Below are 13,993 nucleotides of genomic sequence, written 5' to 3'. Positions count from 1 at the left end.
GGACCCTGGATTTAAATCAGATATGATCTGGCGGTTTTTGTCTTTTTTTCAAAATACATATTTTTAGTTGTGACTATCTTTAGTTCCGAATCTTTCTATCATTCTATATAATTGATTTAGTTTAAATGAAAATAAGGAACTTGGAATTAAAACACTGTTGAAGAGAAACTACATATTCGGGTTAAATTCACCTCAGTTTGTTAATTCAAGTTTGACATTAAACAATGGTCATGTATTTTTAGAAATTGGTCAAGATTTTTGAAAATGAATGATACCAGACTTAATAAAAAAGTGTTTTTATGGGCAAATAGAATATGTAACAGTAAAATTAAAAACTGGAATTTTAGAGTTCATAGTAAATTTAGAGAACTTAATATTGAAAATTTTTGTAATATAAACTGTACTTTTAGTAAAAATGATATTAAGAATATTGAAAGTAATGTTTTTAATATGTACAAGAGAAAATGGTGTAATGATTTAAACACAAATGAGCGCAGTAAACTGCGTACATATAGATTATTTAAACAAGAATATTATAAAGAACATTATTTAAGTGTTCATATGCCAGGAAAATATAAAAGCGCCTTTGCTAAATTTCGATGTGGTGTGGCGCCAATAAGAATTGAAACAGGCAGATATGAAGGGGTTTTAAGTGAAAATAGATTTTGTTTTAATGATTCATGTATGCAACAGAAACTCATTGAAGATGAGAAACATGTTTTACTCAAATGCCCTTTATATTCACATGCAAGACAAGAGGTTTTTACTAGAGCAGTTTCTTTTAATATTGATTTTTTAGACTTAAATGATGATGAAAAATTTATATTTTTATTTACAAATGAAAATTTGTGCTTTTATTCTGCCAAAATCTGCAATGATATTTTAATTCAAAGGAAGAATGTTTTATATAGATAAAAAATGTTTTGTATTTTTATCGAGCTGTCCTTTTTATGTAAAAGTCTCTCATAACTCTTTTGAGAGTGGCTCTCGAATGTTTTTAAGATTGTTTTGTACTTTTAATTAAAACATGTTGTATATATTGTATTCATGTTTGTATTGTACATGTAGAGAGGTGAGACTATAATAAAATATTTGATTTGATTTGATTTGATTCTAACATCTTAATCTGTAATCCACATTTACCTGACGACCTTAAATTGTTTATTGTTTTTTTATCAATCGAATATCCTCACACAGGAGACTGAGACAAATATGTTATTTGTAATGGTATTTATCACAACTAAAACGATTGAAAATATCTTTGTAGAATATGAATTTGCCTAATAAGCGAATAATTATAATACATATAGATTTCAACATCTTCAATAGAGAGATTACTAATAAGATTTCCAAAATATATTTACATGTATATTGCGATTAGTGCTATATAGTATGTCAATGATATTGAATGCCGCTGAGTGTAAAATATTTGTCAGCTTAAAAAAATATTTTTGACACTGCTGGTTTTAATTTTCTGACTCAAGTATAAATTTAAGAAAAGTTTATAGTTTCTGAATATTTTTAGATTCAATATTTTATCATTATTATTATTTCAAAGTCTCACCACATACAAACATAAAATGAGAATCACAGAACTAAACAACTATCTAAAAAGATAAATAAGAGCCGTATAAGACACAATATATAAATATAAACAATTTTTTACTCATTTAAATTCAAAATTTACAGTGTCCGTATACTAAATGAAATTAAACATCTTTTTCTTTAAGAACAAGTGAAATAAAATGCCGTTTCTTTTCAATAAAATATTGTTGATGTTTTTGGCACCTATTGCAGCAACATTGTCGTTATTGAATAAATATATAAATTGTTCGCTATTTGATATTTATAGATTAAAATTTTAAGCTTAATGTATCATGATATGTCTATAATGGGCATTTTAAAAGCACAGGAATATGAAAAAGAAGATGTGGTATGATTTCCAATTAGACAACAGTCCACAAGAGACCAAAATGACAGAGACATTAACAAATATAGGTCACCGTACGGCCTTCAACAATGAGCAATGCCAAATCCGCATGGTCAGCTATAAAAGGCCCCGATATGACAATGTAAAACAATTCAAACAAGAAAACTAACCGCCTTATTTATATAACAAACAAAAAAAATGAACGAAAAATAAATATGTAACACATAAACAAACGACAACTACTGAATTGCAGGCTCATGACTTGGGACAGGCACATACATAAATAATGTGGCGGGGTTAAAATTGTAAGCGGGCTCCCTATCCTCCCCCTAGTCTCGGTCAGTGGTATAAAAGTACATGTACAACATAAAAACGAACTATAAGAATCAGTTTAAATAGGCTTAACTCATCAGATGGACAAAAACATGGAGGGGTATAGGGTGTAATATTTGTAACTGGTCGTTAAGCAACCATGAATCATTTAATCTATTCTTTATATTTTCATCTCTTTATTCTGTAATTTGAAGTGCTTATCCCATTATCATCTTTATTTCTGTAAACTCCATTTATTTACTTTCATAGCCTCATATATGTACATGTACATGGTATTTGTTACAGGAACAATTTTGACATAAAAAAAATTACAAAGTTAGTGTCCATATTTTCAGGTCACGATAAATGACTTGAATTTAGCTAGAAGGTTTTGTTTCTAAGAAAATCCAGTTTTTAACACACTTATGCTTAATACTCACACTATCAGCCCACTTGTGAACTTTTGCATTTAACCGATTTGAGCTCATGTTATTTAATCTACACCACAAACGAATAATACTTTTCCACTGTTTATATCAAAAATAGGTGGTATTCCTAAGTCTCTAGTAACTGCAGCATTTGGTGCATATTTTCGTACTCCGAGAAAAAAATCTACAAGCCCTATAATGTATAGAGTTAATACAGGAATATGATATACCTGCTCCATATTCTATTATAGGACAAACCAATCTTGCATACAAATTGCAAATACAACGAAACAAACACCACCTAAAACAATCGTTTTACAAAAATCATCAACTTCGAATTACAATGAAGTTGGACTAAAAAACCCCAAAAAAGTATCATAACGTCAAAATAATTAACCTATAAAAAAAAATACACACAAAAAAGAAAGAAATACAAAGTTTTATTTTAAATCCTACAAAAACAAACAATTATATAACACGGCAAACAAAAAGGTGGAAGCCGTGTGTTTGTTATCTTTCTTTATTTCTGCATGAATCAGTGATTTTATTACCTGGTTAATTACTGGCACGTGTCGTCGGACAAAACCTTTGATGACAGAAAAAATCAAAATTACAACTTAACTACAATTTCTAATGACTAAAAAAATCAGATACATCATCTTCATGAAAAACAGCGTCCGATGGTATCTTTTTTACATTCATAGCACCATCCCATCATGGGCTTAGTGCAGTTTCTTGAGCTTAGTGCACCAAGGCGGCCTAGGTGGTGTTTAGACGCTCCCCAATATACCGTCGTATATTACAAAATTCAGAATGGAAATGGGGAATGTGTAAAAGAGACAAAAACCACTATAGAGCAGACAAAAGAGGACGGCCTATATTACGGGTCTTCAATGTAGCGAGAAACTCATGCGTATACATACATACATTATTGTATGCACATGCTTGGACTTATAGATGCATATATATACGTGTACAAGTCCAAGATTGTGTTATAAAGTATTTCTTATAAAAATACAGGAACATTTAAATGCTAATCCAAACGCACGGGGGTCAATATCTGCAAATCTCTCGGTAATTACAAGTTGTCATTTGAAGAAAAAAAATTATAGTGTATTCTAACAGAAAAAAATTATGGATGAATTAGATAAATTTATTTTAAAGAATTCCAATCCCTTAAAAATGAGGCACCATCATATATACTTATAAAACAGCTCAAATTCTAATCACTTTCATGTTTTTTCGAAATGCGCATCTGGTGCAAGAAAATTTGTACCGTTAATTTATTCTATATTAACCAGTGACACGTGTCTTAATTTTTAAAAAAGGGATAGAAAAAAGTGGAAAAAAAAATAACCGGTTTTTCAAAACTATATTTTCAAAATGCACTGCATAATTTAAACCGCTTTAAGGTGTTTCATTTTATTTTATGTTTGTGCGTATACGAAAAAATGATAGCAAGTTAAACTTTAATGTTCATGACTTACAAGTATTATATTTCTTGTAAAATTGATAGATGAGCGGTTTTCCCAAATACCGAACATAAGAATATAGCGTAAACGTCAATTAATGGACAAGCAACCCAACGAGAAAAATATAATTTCAGAGGCATCTACATGTACATGTATAACTAGTTTTGAGTTAGAGAAATCATTCAACATGTTCAATGCCATGCATACGATTCATTTCAGATTTGTGCGTTTTTTCGATTTACGAATAAGTCAATAAGATAAAAAAAAAAGTAATTGAAGCAAAAAAAAAAGATACATGAAATAGCGAATTAACAAAAGTTTACAAATACATACATAGGTGCATTTACTAAAACAACATTTTTTTTTCTTCATATTATTGTAATTTTATGTTTATGTACCCGATATGGAGCTCTCCTGAAATTAAAAATCACTTGCATGGGTATTTCTGGTGTATATACATGTATAACACGTGATATCTACATGTACAATATACGGAAATGACACGGCTGGGTATTGTAAAGTTACTGAAGGTAGATTACTGGCAGGTGTATATCCCCGGGCGAAAAAAATACTGATTTGTGAAAACGGTTAGGTGTAATTTGTCATATTGTAAACGTTTAAATAGCGCTCATCTCTTCTGTTTTATAATATTAATTGCGCCAACAAATGGAACTTGACACATTCCCCATTTCCATTCTCAATTTTATTAATTGTGTCATATTTACCTCGAAACTATTGCCCAAACCAGAGACATATAATACATGTATTATATGTCTCTGCCCAAACTATTAACATATTTACACGTACATGTAACATTATAATACGTACTTCAACTGTTAAATAACTTTATAATTACTAAAATTCGAAATTATGTACTTCTCCTTCCGTATGCCATGTTTTTTGTGTCAATTCTATCTTTCCATCAGGTCCATTGTGCACTTTTTTTGTCAGTCTAAGTGCACTAAGGAGGCCCTTTCAGTTTGCGAATTCTGAACCTACATGTAAATACCGAAAAGGACCTCCTCAGTGCTCTAAGAAGAAACATTTGAAAACAAGTCTATAATATTTGCACAATTAAATGAGTGTTTAAATTTATTGGCCCAAATGAATGTTGCAGTTTTTATGATAAAGTGATACAAAAAAAAAGAATTCGCGTAATTAGCTTGTGGCGCAAATTTATTCTTTTTTAGCCAAACTGGATATCGGCCTTCAAAACATTGTGTATACATAAACAAAGCAATATTTATCTTTTACGCAGTCTAGCCGGAGAATAAAAGTTTTTGCAATTTGTGTAGGGTTTTAATTTTAGAATGCAATGAACAAGTAAGAAGATCGTTAGAAACCTTAAGTGAATCGGAAAATGAGCTATGCACGATGAAAGGGAAAAGTTTGGTGCGTCGATAAAAATTTCATGGATGCACTTGATAATTGTAAAATTTCAAGTCTTTAAATAACATCCATTTGTAGAACTGATTATTTCGATCCTTCAAATATATGTAGAATAATAATAAAAAAAATATATTATTAAGTCTCTTTCATATAAATACTGAAGATTTGTATTTGATCATCGATTGCAAACATAACGTTCAGTGAGAAATATTTCATGTATTCGTACAGAGAACAAATCAACTTCTTTCAGAATACAATTGATTGGTTATTGAAGTAAATGATTTACGACAGAATAAGTGAAACTTGGCCAGCAGCTTACCTCTAAAATAAAGAAATATAAAAAGGTAGACGGTTAATTCTGTATTTTACTCATACTGCACTCAAGCACTTTTTACAGTCAATACCGAAAATATGAAATACATCGATTTAAAGTCATAACAAACGAGTGACCGGTGAAAAATAATATTCTTCCAATTCATGAACCAATGCATACAAACATAATAAACTTAAGTCTTCTGTGCACGAATTCATCATTTTGTTTGTGTAAATTGCGTATAATCCTCAATTTTTTTCTCAATTGGACAGTGTTGTTGTGAAAATATAGCAGGTAATTAAAGTTCGTGTTTTGAAGCCGAAGTTTAACGATTGTCACCTGTTTGTCAACAATCGGCAAAAAATCAACAAAAAGCATAGAAAAAAGCACTTGTTTAACATGTTTAATTCAGATAATAGTTTATTTTAAGGACATCCATGCGTATTGTGATCACCGGATTTTTACGAGATGTGTCACACTGAGGTCACTTTGCATACGGAAAATATGTCGGGGGAATTGCCTCCTGAGGAAGCAATTAAAATAAAGTAAACTTCTTCTAAATATGAATAAATTAAAGAATTTGCTTCAGAAAAAAGTATATGAACACAAGATTTATAATAAAAACTATCCATTAAGTTATAAATAAACATATGCATTATTTTTTTTGATTTGAGGTTTCTTATGACTTTAAATTATGTACACAATAAATAATTTCTGTGTAGTTTTCCGTGTTATACATTTACATACGAGTACAATATAGTAAACTGTATAATTTGTGTATGTATTTGATCCTATGAGCTGTATATTTTCTTACGGAATAAAGAATTATTACAGTAAAACAGAAAAAAGAGAAACGGTAAATATACAGGAATACATAAAGTTTTGTAAAAAGTTGCAAAGGACCACACGTAACTTACATGCCACGAGTTTTCATAGAACTTGGCAATTTTTGAAACGCATGTATATATGCGATAAAGATCTAGTGCATTTGAGCAAATCAAAATCATGTTATATATCTAACTATTTTATTTTCAACAGATTCACAAGTTTTGCATTTTTAAACCGCGTGTGCATATATATTTTAATGTTTTATTTCAATTCCTTATATATGAACATGTCACGTGTATTATTCGGGCGCCCTATTATTCATTCGCTTGTTTAAATTGTGAAACATGCGACTTTACTAAGACTGTACGCATTTAAAATTTGAAACAAAAAACTGCAATTGGCGCAAATTGATTCTGCCCAAACGATAGATACATCGAGGTCGTTTTGCTTGAGTGATTTACCTGTAAAAAGCCCGGGTCTTATCCATGTTTAAAACGAATTAATGCATGTTTGAAATAGCTTAACAGGGGCGTGGCCTATTAGTTTGACGCAACTAACCACTAACTTGATTTCAATTGATCGACTGCAGAGAAATCTATTTGACTGGCGTTAAAGTGAATTGATATGAATTGAAATGAATTAAATATAATTTTTAATTTTTGTCAATCTTTATCAAATAACGATCAATCTCATTTAAATAGCGTTAACACGTTTTTGTCCGATCAAGTAAAATTCGGGTTACTAGTGCTTGTGAACTAGCACGCTAAAGGTCTGCGTCTCGGTCTAGTACTAATAAATATCATGTGACCAGATAGGTTGACATGTCTACCAGTAGAGTGTTACCTTGTTAACTAGCACGCTAAAGGTCTGTGTGTCGGTCTAGTATTATTAAGTATCATGTGTCCAGATAGGTTGACATGTCTACCAACATACTGTTACTCTGTGAACTAGCACGTTAAAGGTCTGCGTCTCGGTCTAGTACTAATAAGTCTCATGTGTCCAGATAGGATGACATGTCTACCAACAGACTGTTATCTTGTGAACTAGCACGTTAAATGTCTGCTTCTCGGTCTAGTACTAATAAGTATCATGTGTCCAGATAGGTTGACATGTCTACCAACAGACTGTTACCTTGTGAACTAGCACGTTAAATGTCTGCGTCTCGGTCTAGTACTAATAAGTATCATGTGTCCAGATATGATGACATGTCTACCAGTAGAGTGTTACCTTGTGAACTAGCACGCTATTCTAAAGGTCTGCGTCTCGGTCTAGTACTAATAAGTATCATGTGTCCAGATATGATGACATGTCTACCAACAGACTGTTACCTTGTGAACTAGCACGTTAAAGGTCTGCGTCTCGGTCTAGTACTAATCAGTATCATGTGTCCAGATAGGATGACATGTCTACCAACAGACTTTTGTTACCTAGTGAACTAGCACGTTAAAGGTCTGCGTCACGGTCTAGTACTAATCAGTATCATGTATCCAGATAGGATGACATGTCTACCAACAGACTGTTACCTTGTGAACTAGAACGCTAAAGGTCTGCGTCTCGGTCTAGTACTAATGAGTATCATGTGTCCAGATAGGTTGACATGTCTACCAGTAGAGTGTTACCTTGTGAACTAGCACGTTAAAAGTCTACGTGTCTGTCTAGTACTAATGAGTATCATGCGTCCAGATAGGATGACGTGTCTACCAGCACACTGTTACCTTGTGAACTAGCATGTTAAAAGTCTGCGTCTCGGTCTAGTAGTAATAAGTATCATGTGTCCAGATAGGTTGACATGTCTACCAACAGATTGTTACCTTGTGAACTAGCACGTTAAAGGTCTGCGTCTCGGTCTAGTACTAATCAGTATCATGTGTCCAGATATGTTGATATGTCTACCAGCAGACTGTTACTCTGTGAACTAGCACGTTAAAGGTCTGCGTCTCGGTCTAGTACTAATAAATATCATGTGTCCAGATAGGTTGACATGTCTACCAGCAGACTGTTACCTTGTGATCTAGAACGTTAACAGTCTGCCTCTCGGTCTAGTACTAATCAGTATCATGTGTCTAGATAGGATGACATGTCTATCAGCAGACTGTTACCTAGTGAACTAGCACGTTAACAGTCTGCCTCTAGTCTAGTACTAATCAGTTCCATGTGTCCAGATAGGATGACATGCCTATCAGCACACTGTTACCTAGTGAACTAGCACGTTAATGGTCTGTGTGTCGGTTTAGTAATAATCAGTATCATGTGTCCAGATAGGATGACATGCCTTCCAGCACACTGTTACCTAGTGAACTAGCACGTTAATAGTCTGTGTGTCGGTCTAGTACTAATCAGTATCATGTGTCCAGATAGGAAGGCATGTCTACCAGCAGACTGTTGCCTTGTGAACTAGAACGTTAACACTCTGCGTCTCGGTCTAGTACTAATCAGTATCATGTGTCCAGATAGGATGACATGTCTACCAGCACACTGTTACCTAGTGAACTAGCACGTTAATAGTCTGTGTGTCAGTCTAGTACTAATCAGTATCATGTGTCAAGATAGAATGACAAGTCTATCAGCAGACTGTTACCTAGTGAACTAGCACGTTCATAGTCTGCGTCTCGGTCTAGTACTAATCAGTATCATGTGTCCAGATATGATGACATGTCTACCAGCACACTGTTACCTAGTGAACTAGCACGTTCATAGTCTGTGTGTCGGTCTAGTAATAATCAGTATAATGTGTTCAGATAGGATGTCATGTTTACCAGTAGACTGTTACCTAGTGAACTAGCACGTTAATAGTCTGCGTGTCGGTCTAGTACTAATCAGAATAATGTGTTTAGATACTATATATCCATCCCTCATCCTATCAAGAAAAAAGACACTAAGTACAGATCTGAGAGTACTTGCATTACTGACAGCTAGTTCAAAGCCAATAACAAATTATAAAAAGAATCATATATCTAAGACTAAAATATTAATCAGTACACATCCAATATCCAACAGATTTATTTGAAAGAGGTCATTGACAGTGAGAGAAGAAACATGACCTAATGCAATGATGAAATATAGGTATCGACAGATCTAGTACCGTCAAAGTACATTTTTGTAATATTAAGTATGATTTTAATTTACTGATAAAAAATTTAATATTTATAAAAATAAAAATAATTTTCAAAGGTTTAATTGCATTGTTGAATAGGTAACCCTTTAGAATAAGTTTATTTAAAGGATTGATAAGTTTACCGAGATCGTATCTTAATTTCCGGGCTCGGTTAACAACATCACTCTAATTTAAGATGTACTATTCCGTTTGAAATAAGTTTTCTACAGGCACATTCAGACTTCTTCTGTTCTTCATTTAAACTTTCATAAGAGGAAAACAAAATCATCTAAATCGCAACAGAATACTAAGTTAGATATTAACTTTTAGAAATTCTTCAAGGCATGTAAAACTATAGATTTGTTTAAATCATTTTTCGCCTTACCGAAACTGATTGTATCGACAAGTGTTACATGTACATTAATTGGCTGATTTGCATAAAACTACGTAAGTTAATATACGTAGTAATCGTAGTACTTATTTGTCGTCGGACATGTAGAAAAAAAAACTCCGTTTGGAACAAATCTTAACTTAAGCAGCTTTATGCATACGCGCCCAGATCTTTATAAATGGATGATTAAAGTCTGATTATCGTCCAGTGGCAAATAGTTCGTGCATATTTTGGACTAGCTATATATACGTGTACATGTGAATGAAAAGAGATGAACGCTGAACAATGAACCTTTATCGCTAAGATTCTCTGCAATAGGACAAACTATGTAATGTTCGTTAAAATTTAAAAAAAAAAATGAAAATGAGGAATGTGTCCATAGGACACAGATGACGCCCCCGCTTGCATATCATAGACAGTTATAAAGGGACATAACTGAAGAACTATAAAAGTGACGCAACCCAAATTTGTACTTGATCTGAGTTTTGTGGTAATAAGTATTGTGTATAAGTTTCATAAAATTTGGTTGAGGCAAACTTAAGTTAGAGAACGGAAACGAAAAATTCAGTTATTTTTCCATTTGTAAAGGGGCATAACTCTAGGAACAGTAAGAGTGATACCACCAAAATTCAACCTTGATCTGTATTTTGTGGTAATAAGCAATGTGTATAAGTTTCATTACATTTGGTTGAGGCTAACTTAAGTTAGAGAACGGAAACGAAAAAATCAGCATTTTTTCCATTTGTAAAGGAGCATATTAACTGTAGAACGGTTAAAGTGACACCATCAAAATTCAAACCTGATCTGAATTTTTCGAAAATAAGCATTGTGTATAAGTTTCATAACATTTGTTTGAGGCAAACTAAAGCTACAGAACGGAAACGAAAAATACAGCAATTTTTTTGCTACGGCGGGGGCATAAAAAGTAGGAATAACAACTCTTTTATTTTCTCTTTTGCTGTAAAACTTTTAGTTTATTATTTTAAATGTAACCACTGTAGTGTTTACTAACATGAAAAATCTCAGAACGAATATTGTAAAAGATATCTCTAATTGCAAATGACCATCTGTATGACGGGGCTTCTTATACTTAATACACTTCGATTGTTTCTGATAATAAATAGAAATGTACATTTTAATTATAATAAGTGATACGTAAAATATTATAATTATCCGTAAAGGGGACAGCTTATCGAATATATCAACAATATATTTTAATGTAACACAGCACATTTCTCCTCTTAGGTTAATTGAAACGACGTGTAGTTGATATGTTTAGCTTGGCCTACTAATCATTGCTTTATGAGTAAGTCTGAATTATGGTTTGTTTGGTCTTCAGTTACAGAAATCCGGGCTTGGCCATTTCTAGTTAACCTCTGGATTTTTATAATGACTTGTCATTTTATCATTTTTGCCCGACAATTTTTTTTCTCGATTAATTTTATTTCATTTAAGAATTCCATATTTCTTTTGAATACACCCCTCATAAAAAATGATCATGATAACAGATTACCATCAGTAGTTCCACATTAGTCATGAAGAAGCCCCCCCCCCCCCCCCCTTGTCCCCTCCCCACCCCCCAAAAAATGTTTACGATGACTGAATACATATCAAGGAATTTACTCATCTAGTATTAAGTTTCAACTCTCTGCATTTATTTTCCTTTGACCTTTTAAACACAAGATATTATAATCATATTAATATAGTAAACACGAGAACATGAGAATAACATGTAATATGTAAAGAACTTTTTGATCAAACAAATATTACGATAAAGGAGACAATACATTGTGTGTAAGTTTGAAATGAGTAAAAACCTAAAGTAATCCTCTTAGACGTCAACGACACTTATACATTGTTACTGTAATAACACAGAGAAATATACTATTACTCCTATTCAGTAAGATAATAACCCACACTTATACATTTGACTGTCCCTTTGGTATCTTTCGTCCCTCTTTTATACATTGTTACTGTAATAACACAGAGATATATAGTATTACGCCTATTCAGTAAGATAATAACCCACACAGAAGTGCTAAGTGGTGTGACATTAAAAACACGTGCCACAGACGTCAACGACACTTATACATTGTTACTGTAATAACACAGAGAGATATACTATTACGCCTATTAAGTAAGATAATAACCCACACTTATACATTGTTACTGTAATAACCCACACAGAAGTGCTAAGAGGTATGACATTAATAAAACACGTGCCACAGACGTCAACGACACTTATACATTGTTACTGTAATAACACAGAGAGATATACTATTACGCCTATTAAGTAAGATAATAACCCACACTTATACATTGGTACTGTAATAACACAGAGAGATATAGTATTACGCCTATTCAGTAAGATGATAACCCACACATAAGTGCTAAGTGGTGTGACATTAATAAAACACGTGCCACAGACGTCAACGACACTTATACATTGTTACTGTAATAACACAGAGAGATATAGTATTACGCCTATTCAGTAAGATAATAACCCACACAGAAGTGCTAAGTGGTGTGACATTAATGAAACACGTGCCACAGACGTCAACGACACTTATACATTGTTACTGTAATAACACAGAGAGATATACTATTACGCCTATTAAGTAAGATAATAACCCACACTTATACATTGGTACTGTAATAACACAGAGAGATATAGTATTACGCCTATTCAGTAAGAAGATAACCCACACAGAAGTACTAAGTGGTGTGACATTAATAAAACACGTGCCACAGATGTCAACGACACTTATACATTGTTACTGTAATAACACAGAGAGATATACTATTACGCCTATTCAGTAAGAAAATAATCCACACAGAAGTGCTAAGAGGTATGACATTAATAAAACACGTGCCACAGACTTCAACGACACTTATACATTGTTACTGTAATAACACAGAGAGATATACTATTACTCCTATTCAGTAACATAATAACCCACACAGAAGTGCGAAGTGGTGTAACATTAATAAAACACGTGCCACAGACGTCAACGACACTTATACATTGTTACTGTAATAACACAGAGAGATATACTATTACGCCTATTAAGTAAGATAATAACCCACACTTATACATTGTTACTGTAATAACACAGAGAGATATACTATTACGCCTATTAAGTAAGATAATAACCCACACTTATACATTGGTACTGTAATAACACAGGGAGATATAGTATTACGCCTATTCAGTAAGATGATAACCCGCACAGAAGTGCTAAGTGGTGTGACATTAATAAAACACGTGCCACAGACGTCAACGACACTTATACATTGTTACTGTAATAACACAGAGAGATATACTATTACTCCTATTCAGTAAGATAATAACCCACACAGAAGTGCTAAGTGGTGTGACATTAATAAAACACGTGCCACAGACGTCAACGACACTTATACATTGTTACTGTAATAACACAGAGAGATATAGTATTACACCTATTCAGTAAGATAATAACCCACACAGAAGTGCTAAGTGGTGTGACATTAATAAAACACGTGCCACAGACGTCAACGACACTTATACATTGTTACTGTAATAACACAGAGAGATATACTATTACTCCTATTCAGTAACATAATAACCCACACAGAAGTGCTAAGTGGTGTGACATTAATAAAACACGTGCCACAGACGTCAACGACACTTATACATTGTTACTGTAATAACACAGAGAGATATACTATTACGCCTATTCAGTAAGATAATAACCCACACAGAAGTGCTAAGTGGTGTGACATTAATAAAACACGTGCCACAGACGTCAACGACACTTATACATTGTTACTGTAATAACACAGAGAGATATACTATT

This window comes from Mytilus galloprovincialis, chromosome 14, assembly GCF_965363235.1.
Source record: "Mytilus galloprovincialis chromosome 14, xbMytGall1.hap1.1, whole genome shotgun sequence".
Lineage (NCBI taxonomy): Eukaryota > Metazoa > Mollusca > Bivalvia > Mytilida > Mytilidae > Mytilus > Mytilus galloprovincialis.
Note: the sequence above shows the minus strand (reverse complement) of the source record.